Raw genomic sequence first — 14489 nt, 5'->3', positions numbered from 1 at the left:
GTCAGAAATTCCTGCGCGTTCCCACATCCTAAAGAATCCTTACTGTGAGCTCAAACAAGTTCTTTTACTTTCGTTTGTACAAAGAGGAAAAAATTCAAAGAGAAATTAAAAAATAAAAATAAAAACGTGTAAAGACGTTAAGATTCCCCCTTTCCAGTGTGACCACCAATAGCGGTATCAAAGGTACCCACACATCGCAGTGAGCACAGACGCAGCCAGTGTTACATCTACAGAGAGGCTGTGAATAATTAACCCAACAGAACAATAAGGCCTTTATGATATCCCAAATAAATGGAACTTTGACTTTGACAGATTTGAGAATCCGTGCGCATTTATCGTGTCACTAATTAGTCCACGTAATATTGAACGATCTCCCTCGACTCCCTATCGTGTTTGTTTTATTATGGTATGTCCACTGTATTTAATAACAATATTTTTCTGAAAATCAAAAGTTTTTTATGTGTGTATGTGTCTTCTTTGCTAAAATTATGATGATGGTGCTGACAAAGATGAGGAGAATTATTATGAATAAGCCATTATGTTTTTTTTTTTAAACATACATGACATGGGCGGGCCACTGAACATATTAATAAGGAATTTCCTGATGAATATGACTAGTCAATATCACGGTCTGTCATATGGATTTCCAAAAACGACCATACCAATCAACATTATAAACGCGAATATTCTGACGCGCATGCCCCGTTGCCCCGTCTAATTCATTTTCTCTATTCTTTTCTATTTTTTTCCCCCACTACGCGGAAGTCGGTGACGCAGACAATCAGATGGGGACTATGAAATAAACAAAACATCGCCATTGACACTGAAAAAACGGGGGTGAGTGGACCTGAATTTTCTTGTGCATGCATGTTCGTATTTGATTTATATATCTATCAGTCCTTTTGCCGCCGCCGAGAAATTGAAAGAGGTGAATTGTTTGAATTTCAAACCGCTTGGTAATGCATCTTGGGACAGACGGCGTTTTAAAATTAAAAAGCCTTGCGGTAAATGTAAACCCGCAAGTCCCGTTTAACACAAAGATGTGCCACCGACGTGGAAATGTAGGCTAGTTAAAACAGTTTAATGAAAATGGAATGACAGACTCAAATTAGGATGTATTCATGTAATAGGACTCTGCCACTCCTAGCTTACTGAAAATGGTAGAAAACAAGCTAAATTGGAAATGTCGTATATCAAAGAACAGCGCATGTTTAACGACAGGTTAATAAAATAATGAATTCAATGTGTTTATTTATTTTGAAATGTTGTCTTCTTGTATTACTATTGCAATATCAGATGTGTATGGATTGCTTCAATGGAACCAGCTTCATTGTCGTGACGAAATCGCAAGCTTTCTTTTTCACAGTAGCAAGACAGGTAGCCTAGTTGGATTTAGATGTGGTAGTACAATCATACCCAATGACGGGAGGAAATGTTTTAATTATTTCCTGCATGTGTACAATTAAAGCTTATAATAGACAATGCAATATTACTGCTCGTTCCCTAAGCGAGAAGTTTGCGAACAATAGCCTCGCTCTAGCTGGTCATGTCTGAAGCAGCGTCTTTCGTTTCTATCTTTATTATTAATATTTTTTTAATGTAGCTGTCTCGCGCATCTCTCGATATTTTTTTACTATAGCCACAATGCGAGTCTGCTTGGGTAATGAAATGGTAGCCTATTGTAACCTGTTCTCTCTGGCATTCGTCCAAGCATCATAACACTGACGTTATTCTACCAACGCCATGGTTTGATTTCTGAAATCCGGTTCATGTTTATTCTCCCATAAAAGGCGCAGTAGGCCTAGCTACATGGCTTTAGGATACTGTTCCTATTCACTCTGCGTGCTTTTCCATTTAGCTCCACTTTTTCTGTAGTTACACAGAATAATCTGTTTAGGTCGTTTATTATGTGCGTATGAACTAATAAATGGACCGTCATTCTCCGATAACTTGTTTGTTTCGTAAGTTCTTGCGGACAAACAAGCTTATCAGTGAGCAAAATTATTTTGCACATGTTGCTAAATGCATGCTTAAAGTCAGAATGCCTGTTCCGTCACGAATGGGCATTACGTGAGACTACAGTACTTTGCATACTAGAGACGAATTCTTACCCATTGCAGTTTATGGGTTAAACGGGTTAGTTTTGTTTTATTCCTTTACGAATCGTTCTGTGCGCCTCCGCTCTTTGCCCTTTTCAGTTTCTCACTCTTCTCTTATAGCTACATGTGCTATACGCACAGTTTCTTGTATTGTTTTCTTTCAGCCACAGTGTTTCTTAAACGTCTGTAGTCGAGGAGTCTTATTACGCGAATTACCTGCTATATATACGTAGGAATATCTAGAACATCAGGCACATTTATACACCTGTCAGCCCAAGTCACGCATTTATTTAATTAAGAAATAATTCAAATAAACTGTGTAGAACTTTGGGATTTGTGGCCAGAGAGAATGTACTTAAGTTATAATTTCCAAGGCCATATCTGAGAAAGTGGGCCCCCAGTATTGTTCTTGCCAGATTTCATGTTTGTGTATCTAATGGGCTCCAAGGCCAGTAGTTCCCAAACTCGGTCCTGGGCCCCCCGGTTTATGATGGCAAAAAGACTGAGGTTAATCAATGTGCTTCTATTTAGGTTATTGTTTTATTTATTTATAGGTTATTAACACCTTACAGGTTTAACTATCATTTTCTTTGTCAGGATTGTTTCATTATCTTTCTGGTGGTTGGTTTTAGTAGCCAGGTCTCCACACTTTCACCAATTAGGAGCATATTGATTCAACTCAAGCTTTAATTTGATTTAACAATTTACTTACTATTTACTTGTGCAATATAGCAAAATATGCACTATATGAACTTGAATTTTATTCTTCATGGCATGCGTAGCTATATCTGACATAATGTAGCTTACATAACCACTCTAAACATGAAGAACCTAATTAAGCCAAATATCAACAATTATCTGCTTGTTAAAATTCTGCGATTATGGTAGTTATGGTCAGAACGAAAACCACCATACACAGCAGGCCCCCAGGACTGAGTTTGGGAGCCACTGTCCTATGGGGCTCAGCTGTTTAATACCTTCAGTGAAGAATATGTTTAAGTGTTTGGCCAATCAATTTGGTAAATCAGCTGTGCATACAGTAGGCCAGGGATACTTACCCAGAAAGAGCTGGTGTGGGTGCAGGCTTTTGTTCCACATAGTTACACGCCTGATGTGGTTTGGGAAGAGAACCATTATAAATGCTACCTATATTGGCTCCTCTATAGTATGTAGGTCTTTTCTAGCTATCGAAAGGCTGGCATAGTTTCTGATGAGGCCTGTGCTGATTGTTTGGATATTATATTGGCACAGGTCCCTACATTTGTGCAGAATAATAGCAGGTACTTGGCCTATTCATTCTAAAAACAATCATCATCTTCATGCAATATCAATTATACTCAATTGAAAAAAAATCATATGAAGCGTTTTTCATCTGCATACAGGTGCTAATCTTCTAGCGCCCTGTTTCCACCCTGTCTTTACCTGGGAGTCAGGTGTGAACCCTGTCTGGCTGATCGGTAACGCTATTTGACACACCTGACTCTACTAATTGACAGCTCAATGAGATCTCTAGCGGTTGAATGTGGTGAGCTTTGTTAGGGTTGAACTGAAAACCTACAGGACCGTAGATCTCCAGGAACAAGATTAGTTACCACTGTGTTACTGCATTGACATTCTCTTCATTAGCGTTCTTTTGGTGGCCTCTTGATCGAAAGTACAATGCATCTTGATCATTGTTCATCTTGATCTTGTTTTTAGCATGCCGCTTGATGTTCTTTTCTTCCTTTAGTTCTCTGTGATCATTGTTTAATGGTAAACTGCTTTGTAGGACACGCACAATGATCCCGGATGGTAATGCGTGCTGTTTGCCCATGGACTGACTGGCTGCCAGCCAAATAATCATCATGGTTAGGGCTGACACACCATTAGTTTTGAAATTGGGGAGTCTCGACACCTGCTATCATCTCCGAAGAGTATTTTCATGATATGGGCAAGATCAGGTTTATTGAAGTGTATTTGTATGTAGTTACTAAGCTTGCTGTTGTCCATTCCATTACTTTACCATTACTTAGCTGACGCTTTTATTCAAAGTGACTTAAAGTTGATTGGACTAAGGGATATAGGGTTAAGGGCCCAATAGCAGCACTGATCTTATTGTGCCTACACTGGGGCTTGAACCACCAACCTTCCAGGTCCCAGTCAAGCAACATAACCACTAGTCTGCTAAGATAATGCTCTTCTGCCTCTGCTTCTCTTGACATTCTTGGTGCTTGTCTCTAGTAGCCATTGTGTGTATTTACACAACAAGTTCTCCAGCATCCTGTTCTTTTGCCTTTTCTCATTTTTCATCGATTGCTCACTGGCAGTTTTCATCTGCTTGGTTAGTGAAACCTGACTCCACAGAAAGTTTTGAGCTCTAGAAATAGACTAGCAGCTTATAATTAATGTGTTTATGCTTCTTATGATTCCTTATGTCACTGTCATACTGTCATAAATTGTTTAGTTTGGGGAACAAAAGCAAACAACTTTTGTCTCAGGGCTTTATTTTTACCCTGGTGCAAATAAACACAAAGCCCTATATGGCCGAATGCCCTGATAAAATGTTATTCTACAGCCACAGTCAATAGGAACCCCCATTTAAAAGCATGCATTTATAGTGATATGGAAGGGCTGGTCTTAACAGGACATAAGTGTGTTCATCAAAGTGTCAATCCGTAATATTTTCATATTTAAAAAAGGCCGTATTTGATACCTTTTCATGATGGCATTTTTGTCGCAATATCAATTCACTGTGTTTGCATTCTGTAATTGCTCCTCTATATGCTGTTTATCACTGGTGGTGTTGGGTGGGCATTTTCAAATGGGCCTGTGAAGTATGAATATAAACTTTTGTGACCACCAATCAACACAGAAAAATCCACCAAAAATGAAAAATGGCACTAACCAAGTATTAATGTCATATTTTCACTTGATGTGAACTATTTCCTGTCCGTCCTTACCACTAATGCCAGTGGTGTCCAATCATGTGCCGTGGAGGGTGAAGAGTATGCAGGTTTTCAATCCACCCAATCGTATAATAATTAGTTCTCTCCTCTCTGGTCGAAGATGTGATAAGTGAAATGCACAGGTGTGGTGATCGGTTGGAATGAAAACCTACTCTTAGCCCACCATGCCACACGATTGAGCCCTAACTAATACACTGGCTTCTCTGCAATTTCGACAGAAAAGTGATCCCCTCTGATATATAAATAATAATAATATGAATTTAGTGCTGGTGCATATTTCATAATGTATATTTTATATTTATAGATGATATGACATGTTATGGAAACTGGCATGTAGTGATAACATAGCGGGGCTTGCCAGATGGTCTCTCTGACCTTATATTTTGTTTATTTTAAACAATTTGCAGTTGTGTTTTGGGGAAAAATCTGAGATGCATTTAATATCAGTGACCCCGACTGAATAATATCCAGCAACTGAAGACAGACATTTGCACACAAGAAAGGCCACGTTTCCTCGTGGCTGTCATGAGAAACACCAAGCTACCTTGTGCCATCCATGAGACAAGCTAACTGGTCATTTGCCCTCAATGTGCAGCCCTTGTACACAGGGCAGGAGAAGGAAAGCACAGAGTGTGTAAAACTTTAGGTTTAGGTGCGCTTCTCCGTCTTAGAAACACAAGATTCTAAGATGGAGAAGCTCAAGATTAAGATAAAGTTCCACTGTTCCGTGATCACAATCTGATGCCTTACTAGTGAAACTCTGACTGTGCTTTGGATATGAGGCAAACAGCCAGTGTGTCATAACAGTGGAATGTAATTTACCATGAAATAGATTTTTGATATGTCGCTGTTACTCCTGACATCCCAAGAACTTTGTGCCTTGTAACCTCTTCACCACCAGCCATGTGCAATATGTGACATTTCATTAACACGTCTATTATCTCAGCAGCAGTATAGCTTGTCAAGCATCACATCGGTGCGTCTGTACCTTAGCATTATCTTAAGTGCGCCGTTCCTTCCACAAGAGCTCAATTGCCACCGGTGAAAGATGGGATGTATTGGATGTTTCCGCATTCATAATCTGTGTCCATGGCTACAATCTGTAGTTCTGTGTTCTGTCAATTTAAGGTTTAATCAGTTGTCATGGAGGTGCAAATTTCCCCATTGTTCAAGTGTGTTCTCTATAGGTCAGTTCCACCCCTTCATTTTTGCAGTTGTCAATGTTCATCTGTTATTTCTGCATTCTCTCCTGTCATTTAGTGGGCGCTGTTTTCTCAGGAGTCCCTCTATGCCTGGAATAGGTGTGAAATGTATGAAAACAGAGAAGGGAATTTACATGTCGGTGCATGCATTTGAATACATAACGAAAGTCGCACAGTACTCTTTATAGTTTAATTGATGTATTGTGGGATTTGGTAAAGTACAGTTAAAAATGAGTTGACGCATGACGCTTAGCTCATTACTTTAAATGCTCAAAGTGGCTTATGGCATGAAATGGACAGTAATTTGAGGGCAATTATTTCACCGGATGCAAAGATATTGTGTCAAAAAAATCAACCATTGACAGTCCCAATAATTGAGTTTAAATTGGTAGCTTTCTTAGTCTGCAAGAGACAGCAGGGAGAAATGTGTTTTAAATCTAACCGATTATTTTCAGTTTTTGAGAAAGACTAAAAGGCTTCACTACTCATAATGTGTTGCATTGCGTAAGCGTTATACCAGTTTTCAGCCCTGTAGGTAGCAGGTCTAAAAGGTGTTTGCAGAAATGCTCATTATAAAGTTCTACCTGCTAAAAGAGTAGAGTAAATTGGGCGAGCGCTGCATTGATCCCAGGGTGAAAGATGGAAGTATTTGGAGGATACAGCGGGGAGTCTATGCTTACGCTCTCACCCCACACAGCATGTTCCTTTCAGATGAACTTTCAGGCAGGTATTTGCCAAGCCGTTTGGTCCAGACAACTTTGCAGCACTGACTGAATTATCTGACATCGGCAAAATAATGTGGAACGGCTTTTGAAGTCTATCTCAGTGCAGCAGAGAATGCCATAAAGCAAAATGACTTGCAGTAAGTCCTGAATTCTTTCACGAGGACAGTTGTTCGTTAATGCATTTTTTCGTATCCTGCTATAACTTTTGCAGACCTTGTTAAGGTTCAGAAAATGTAAAATATTTTTGGGTAATCACACAGTTGGCCCATATTCTAGGTAGTTGTATGCCTATATATTTCAGTTTTAGAATGAATAGCTATATTTCACATTTGGTTCTGATTAAACACTGCATGTGTGTGTTTCTTATTGAGTTTCGTGTCGGCGCTGCCTGTGTGTTTACAGCTCTGGTTTTGTGATTCGGGCTCAGTGATCCTCCTTACTTCCTCACATCGTTGAACATTCAGACTGAGGGAGAAATAAAGCTGTCTGCATGACAGGCCTAATTCTGTGTGTGGGACTGGTGAAGCTGTCGGGAGCTGGGCATGGCAGATTCATTTATCGTTGTGAGCCGACCCCCTCTCAGTAGGAAATTCAAATCTCCTCCATTTGTTACCGGCTGACCAGACTGCGCTTGGGAGGTGGGGGTGGGGTGGGGTGGGGAGGGGGGGTGTCATCATTTTGGGGAGTGATGGCTGTAAACAAGGAGTCTCATTTGCACATCGCTGTCATTTTCCTGCTCCGGTTTCAGTGTGCTGCATTGTTGCTCTTCTATTTAAATTGAGCTTTTTATGGATCCTTGAACACAAAGTGTGAATGTACAATTTTACCTCCCAAATCATGTACATGTATGTTTGGTCTACTGCTCTGTACTCCCATCCCTGCGGGTTTGTCCGTGTAAACCCCATCAAATAAATGAAAATAAAAGCTATTTATTCATTCAATCATCTGCCACTGCAGCCCTATGCATAAGTGAACCCCTCGATGGTAGACCCCCATGGTTCTTGTCCGAAACACGTAGTGTCACCAGCTGCTTTTTTAACACGTTGCAGATGCAGGAAGACCTGTCATATGCAGTTTCGACGGCAATCTATGTGCCCCCAATCGACTAGCAGGAGCCAGTAGATGGAGATGCATGCAGTACCCTGTCCGACTGAACCTTCCCAGGCCCTGGGCAATGCAGTTGGGCTTTGCCCTGTGGAGCTTCCAGCCACAGTCAAACAAACATCCATTCTTTAGCTTTTCCCTCAGTGGGCCTTATTACACCTGTACATTTATTTCAATGAGTTTTCATCAACCAACCACCTGTGGTCTTTATATACTGTTGCATCTATTTCATAGGAACTATGGTTTGTTGTTTAAAACTGTGATTAATTGTATTAGAACAGTTGTGGTGTACTCTAGTTTCCAATGCTTCTCCATAACTATGGTATCCATGATATTAGTCAGGCAAGTGATCTATTATATTTAAAAATGTATTTTTTGACTGTATCATGAATCTTTTTTTTCTAACCGGGAGAATAATGGTCACATAGGAATTTGGACTAGACCAGGTTGAAGCGACCTCACATTAGTGTTCAGTCCTTCTCTTTCTATTCCTTTTCTCTCTCTTCAATCATCCAAGGCTACAGCTACAGCTATCCATGAGACAAACTATCAACTCCTGGACCATTGCGCTTTAATGTATTTCTCTAAAGAAAAATGAATAACAGAAGATGTGTGTGACATAGACATACCCGTGAAAGAACCATGCTGTACTGTGAAGGTGGGATAGTCAGCTCTCTTGGCTTGCAGTATCTCTTCATAATCTACTGCGGTCTAAATATCGGTCTAAATATCGAACATCATGACTTCAGCATGTCAGCAGTTGTGGATTGGAAAGCCCCATTGCATTGACAGGAATTGCCAGTTGTAGCACCTGATTTAAAAAAAAAAACTGTTGAAATACTGTCCCTCATGTGCAGTCTGCTCTCTACCTGCTGGGAGTGATGGCTGTAAACAAGGAGTCTCATTTGCACATCGCTGTCATTTTCCTGCTCCGGTTTCAGTGTGCTGCATTGTTGCTCTTCTACTTAAATTGAGCTTTTTATGGATCGTTGAACACAAAGTGTGAATGTACAATTTTACCTCCCAAATCATGTACATGTATGTTTGGTCTAAGCCAGTCCTTCATCCCTTAAAGCAAAAAATAATATGTGTATGAAGGTGTGAGTGTCAGCATGACAGGGGATGACCACTGTGTGAGTGAAAGTCATTTACTTTTTTTACATTTTTCATTTGGCAGACGCTTTTAATCCAAAGCGACTTACAAATGCATAGGTTCTTCCAGAAGTCAACGCATCACATCCATAATTAGGAAAATACACATGGAATGCTGTTCTAAACATATAGTTGTCATCATAAGTGCAATATATATATATTTTTTTGGGGTTTGAAAAGGTGTGTTTTGAGTCTGCATCGAAATAGGGGGAGGGATTCTGCTGTCCTAACAGTGGTAGGCAAGTCATTCCACCACTGAGGAACTAGAACTGAAAACAGGCGTGAACGAGCAGCTCGACCGCCAGGTGCACGTAGAGAGATAACCATAAGGTGACCAGAGCTGGCAGACTGGAGTGGTCTAGCTGGGGAGTAGGGAGTGATCAAGGATTGTATGTAAGGTGGGGCAGTCCCCTTAGCAGCCTGAAATGCCAACACTAGGGCCTTGAATCGGATGCGTGCGGCAATAGGAAGCCAGTGGAGGCCAATGAGAAGCGGGGTGACATGAGCCGACCTGGGCTGACTGGTGATCAGGCGGGCTGCAGCATTCTGGACCAGCTGGAGGGGCTTGATGGCACACGCTGGGAGACTGGCTAGGAGGGAGTTGCAGTTATCCCGGCGGGAAATGATGAGCGCCTGAACTAGGAGCTGGGTGGCTTTCTCCGTCAGGAGATGACGGATACGGTGTATATGATACAGAAAGAACCTGCAGGTTCTGGCAGTGGAGGATACTTGTCGCTTAACCCTCAATTGCTTCTGACGAGCTGGTTGGTGCCTTGCATGGCAGCTCATTGCCATTGGTGTGTGAGTGTGTGTATGAATGCGTGAATGAGAAGCATCAATTGTACAGCGCTTTGGATAAAGGCGCTATATAAATGCAGACCATTTACCATATTATCCCTCACAACTAAATCCTTAGGCGGCACGGATGGTGCAGTGGGTAGCACTGCCGCCTCACAGCAAGGAGGTCCTGGGTTCGAATCCCCGTTGGCCGGGGCCTCTCTGTGCGGAGTTTGCATGTTCTCCCCGTGTCTGCGTGGGTTTCCTCCGGGTACTCCGGTTTCCTCCCACAGTCCAAAGACCTGCAGGTTAGGCTGATTGGAGAGTCTAAATTGCCCATAGGTATGAGTATGAGTGTGTGATTGAATGGTGTGTGTGCCCTGCGATGGACTGGCGACCTGTCCAGGGTGTATTCCTGCCTTTCGCCCAATGTATGCTGGGATAGGCTCCAGCCCCCCTGCGACCCTGTTCAGGATAAGCGGGTTAAGATAATGGATGGATGGAACTAAATCCTTTTCTTGCTTAATTGGCAGTTACAGCTACCAAAAACAGAACAGAACCCAATGTGTTTTTCCCTGTTGGTAGACTCTTTGTAGGAGAAAATGCTAAGTTTGTATCATATAACTGCTTCTTATGGTTAATATCCTTATTGGTCCTACAATTACAATATTCCCACTGGTCTGGCTCAGATCCTATGGGTGTGTATAAATGCACATTACCTGCCTCTTATTGATTTACATGTTAGAGGACGAAAGCCTAAAAAACAGAATGTTCTACAAGGCTAATTTTGCACTTCATTACTTCATGCACTTTTCTATTGAAATCACATTTTAAAATGTCCCAACTCTACAAATAGCTAATTATACAGCTTACAAGTGATTATTTTTGACCCACTGAATGTGTGAGATTCAGCATAGTTATTTTATGCCAACGCAAATGGAGCCATGTAGAGTTAGTTTACTCACAGTTCTGTAGATGGACAAAGTTTGTGTTCAGAATATAATTTCTTTTTATATTTAATATAAGAAAAATTATATTCAAAGGATGTTAACTTTTTGAAGTAGTTTAAAAAACAGTGCACCTGTTTTATTTGTGAGCAGGTGTGCTTATTTCAGGTGGGCTGTGGATGCACTGTGAACTACAGAATACTGTAAGCCACAGATTTTATTGAAAGTTAACAAATATGCTTTTTTTTTGTATACAGTGGACTCCAGAATGATTCTTTGTTTGATTCCGCTAAATCGTTAGAAATCGAAAATAAATCCTATGTCAATAACTATTATTTAATATAAGTTTTTTTTTCTGCATAGCCTATTTTTCAAGGGTATAAATAATTCTGTAGCCCATTGTATCATTGTTGAAGTTGTATGTCATGATTCATCTGCGGTGAACAATAATTTCATTTGTTGACAAAAATCCATGACCTGGCTGTAGCTTTGGCAAACTGTTTTGACAAATGGTGTTGAAAATCTGTGCTCTGTATCAGTTTGTTACAGTTCCGGTATGCTTTATTATTGCTGTCGCTGAAAGATTTCCCTTGCTTGAATCCGGCCTTTGGCTGCATCTGTTTGAATGAATGAATTTGGTGTGTTAAAATAAATGGAAAACAAACCATGTTTGTATGCTGCTGAAACACACCTGTGCCACACACAGATGTTTCTCACAGAGGGTTACAGACTTAATTCTGAATATGTTTTCTTCTCTACAAGGTACCGGAACCTCAGGCTCTTAACATTTTTCTGCAGTGATAATCCAAGCCCTACATGATGAATTCAAGAGCTGAATAGTGCATACTCTCTGGCCCGTGTCTGTATGAGCTCACCTGTTTAGATGCTGCCAGTATTTTTCATATTTGTGAAAGAAAAAAGGTTACAGTTATTTCTATGCCAAACGGAATAACAAATCACTTTTTTTTGCTCATTGAAATAACACACTCTACCTGGTATTATGAAAACAAACAAGTCATGAAAAGAGCTTGAAGTACCTGCAATTAAAAAATGCCCCCACGCACCATTGGGGTCACTTTGGATATTGAAATACACAATTTGAAGAAAACAAAGCTTGGGAAGAGACCACATTTGAATGTGTTATCAGGAGTAAATACAGCTACATAACGAGCCCTCCGCAAGAGTTCTTGACCCTCACAGTTGTTCTGCGGTTTCTTTAAGCCTCGCGTTGTTTAACAGAGGCAGTCTGTGCTGTTGCGGTTTCTACTATATCCTCTTTCACAAGCATCAAAGATAAAGGACTGCACACAATCTCATCCGTTCTTCTTGGTCTCATTTACAGTTGGTCTGCGAGACTGCTTATCCTCTTGTACGTCCAAAATGGACATCCAGGAAGGACTCAAGTCCTCAAGGAGGAGAGTACAGCTTTGGATATTTAGGTTGTGTGATATTTTGGTATATGTTGCGCGGTGACTTCCAAGATCTTAATGTGGAACAGGTCCCAAAATTCTGCCCATCTGCAGGAGTAGTGCTAAAGGTGCTTTTCACATTATGATCTATGAAATCTATGGCACCTGATAGTTGCTTTCTTGTGACTAAATGTTCTGCCTTTCATTAATGTAGGGCCCTCAGACTGCCTTTCATTAATTAAGGTCCTACCTGCTCTGTACTCCCATCCCTGCAGGTTTGTCAGTGTAAACCCATCAAATAGATGAAAATAAAAGCTATTTCTTTATTGAATCATCTGCCACTGCAGCCCTATGCATAAGTGAACCCCTCGATGGTAGACCCCCATGGTTCTTGTCCGAAACACTTAGTGTCACCAGCTGCTTTTTTAACACGTTGCAGATGCAGGAAGACCTGTCATATGCAGTTTCGACGGCAATCTATGTGCCCCCAATCGACTAGCAGGAGCCAGTAGATGGAGATGCATGCAGTACCCTGTCCGACTGAACCTTCCCAGGCCCTGGGCAATGCAGTTGCGCTTTGCCCTGTGGAGCTTCCAGCCACAGTCAAACAAACATCCATTCTTTAGCTTTTCCCTCAGTGGGCCTTATTACACCTGTACATTTATTTCAATGAGTTTTCATCAACCAACCACCTGTGGTCTTTATATACTGTTGCATCTATTTCATCGGAACAAATATATATTTACATGGTTTGTTGTTTAAAACTGTGATTAATTGTATTAGAACAGTTGTGGTGTACTCTAGTTTCCAATGCTTCTCCATAACTATGGTATCCATGATACTAGTCAGGCAAGTGATCTATTATATTTAAAAATGTATTTTTTGACTGTATCATGAATCTTTTTTTTCTAACCGGGAGAATAATGGTCACATAGGAGTTTGCTGGACTAGACCAGGTTGAAGCGACCTCACATTAGTGTTCAGTCCTTCTCTTTCTGTTCCTTTTCTCTCTCTTCAATCATCCAAGGCTACAGCTACAGCTATCCATGAGACAAACTATCAACTCCTGGACCATTGCGCTTTAATGTATTTCTCTCAAGAAAAATGAATAATGTGCATACTCGACAGAGACTGCACTCCTCTCCGTCAGTGAGTCACTTCATGCCGCTCGAGCAGCCTCCCTCTCCTCTGTCCTCATTCTTCTAGATCTCTCTGCTGCCTTCGACACTGTGGATCACTCCATCCTCCTGTCTGCCCTGTCAGCAACAGGCATCTGTGGCACAGCCCTGGACTGGATTGAGTCCTACCTCTCTGGTCGCTCCTTCCAGGTTGCCTGGGCTGGTTCGGTATCGACACCTCGGCCCCTCGCCACAGGAGTTCCCCAGGGCTCAGTCCTTGGCCCGCTTCTTTTTTCTCTCTACACTCGCTCCCTTGGCCCTGTGATCACTGCACATGGGCTATCCTACCACTGCTATGCGGACGATACCCAACTCTTCGTCTCGTTCCCGCCGTCTGATAAGCAGGTTTCAGCCCGTATCTCTGCTTGCCTGAGGGACATCCAGAGCTGGATGGACAACCACCATCTAAAGCTCAACCCAGGTAAAACTGAAATGATATTCATCCCTGCTAATACCTCTCCCCATCTGGATCTCTCCATTTCCCTCGGGGATACCACACTCACGCCGTCACCCAGTGCAAGGAACCTCGGCGTGGTGATGGACAGCAGACTGTCCCTTTCCGAGAACATTGCGGCGGTGACCCGGTCTTGCAGGTTCTTCCTATACAACATACGGAGAATCCGCCCCTTTCTCACCCCCTACTCGACCCAGCTCCTGGTCCAAGCGATGGTTCTGTCCCGCCTGGACTACTGCAATTCCCTCTTGGCTGGCCTCCCAGCGTCCGCCATCAGACCCCTCCAACTCATCCAGAATGCAGCAGCTCGTCTGGTCTTCAACCTTCCCAAATACTCACATGTCACCCCCCTGCTTACTTCCCTCCAGTGGCTGCCTGTCATGGCTCGCATCAAATTCAAAACATTGGTGCTAGCCTTCCAAGCAGTTAAAGGGTCTTCCCCAGCTTATCTGCAAAAAATCATCAGACCCTACACCCCTGCCAGACCTCTTCGTTCA

At 41.8% G+C, this 14489-nt stretch overlaps 1 protein-coding gene across 2 annotated transcripts in view; it reads left to right on the top strand.

Annotated features, from left to right (window-relative positions):
• The first annotated feature begins 758 nt into the window (after window positions 1-758).
• Window positions 759-14489, top strand: part of marchf8 (membrane-associated ring finger (C3HC4) 8) — an 87724-nt gene continuing 73993 nt past the window's right edge. For both annotated transcript variants that reach the window (XM_061227628.1, XM_061227626.1), the window contains exon 1: window positions 759-837. The gene's annotated coding sequence lies outside the window, so the exon portion shown is untranslated. The remainder of the gene's footprint in view (window positions 838-14489) is intronic.

This window comes from Conger conger, chromosome 18 (assembly GCF_963514075.1).
Source record: "Conger conger chromosome 18, fConCon1.1, whole genome shotgun sequence".
NCBI classification, from domain to species: Eukaryota; Metazoa; Chordata; class Actinopteri; order Anguilliformes; family Congridae; genus Conger; species Conger conger.
Note: the sequence above shows the minus strand (reverse complement) of the source record. Positions and strands in the feature narration are given on the sequence as shown.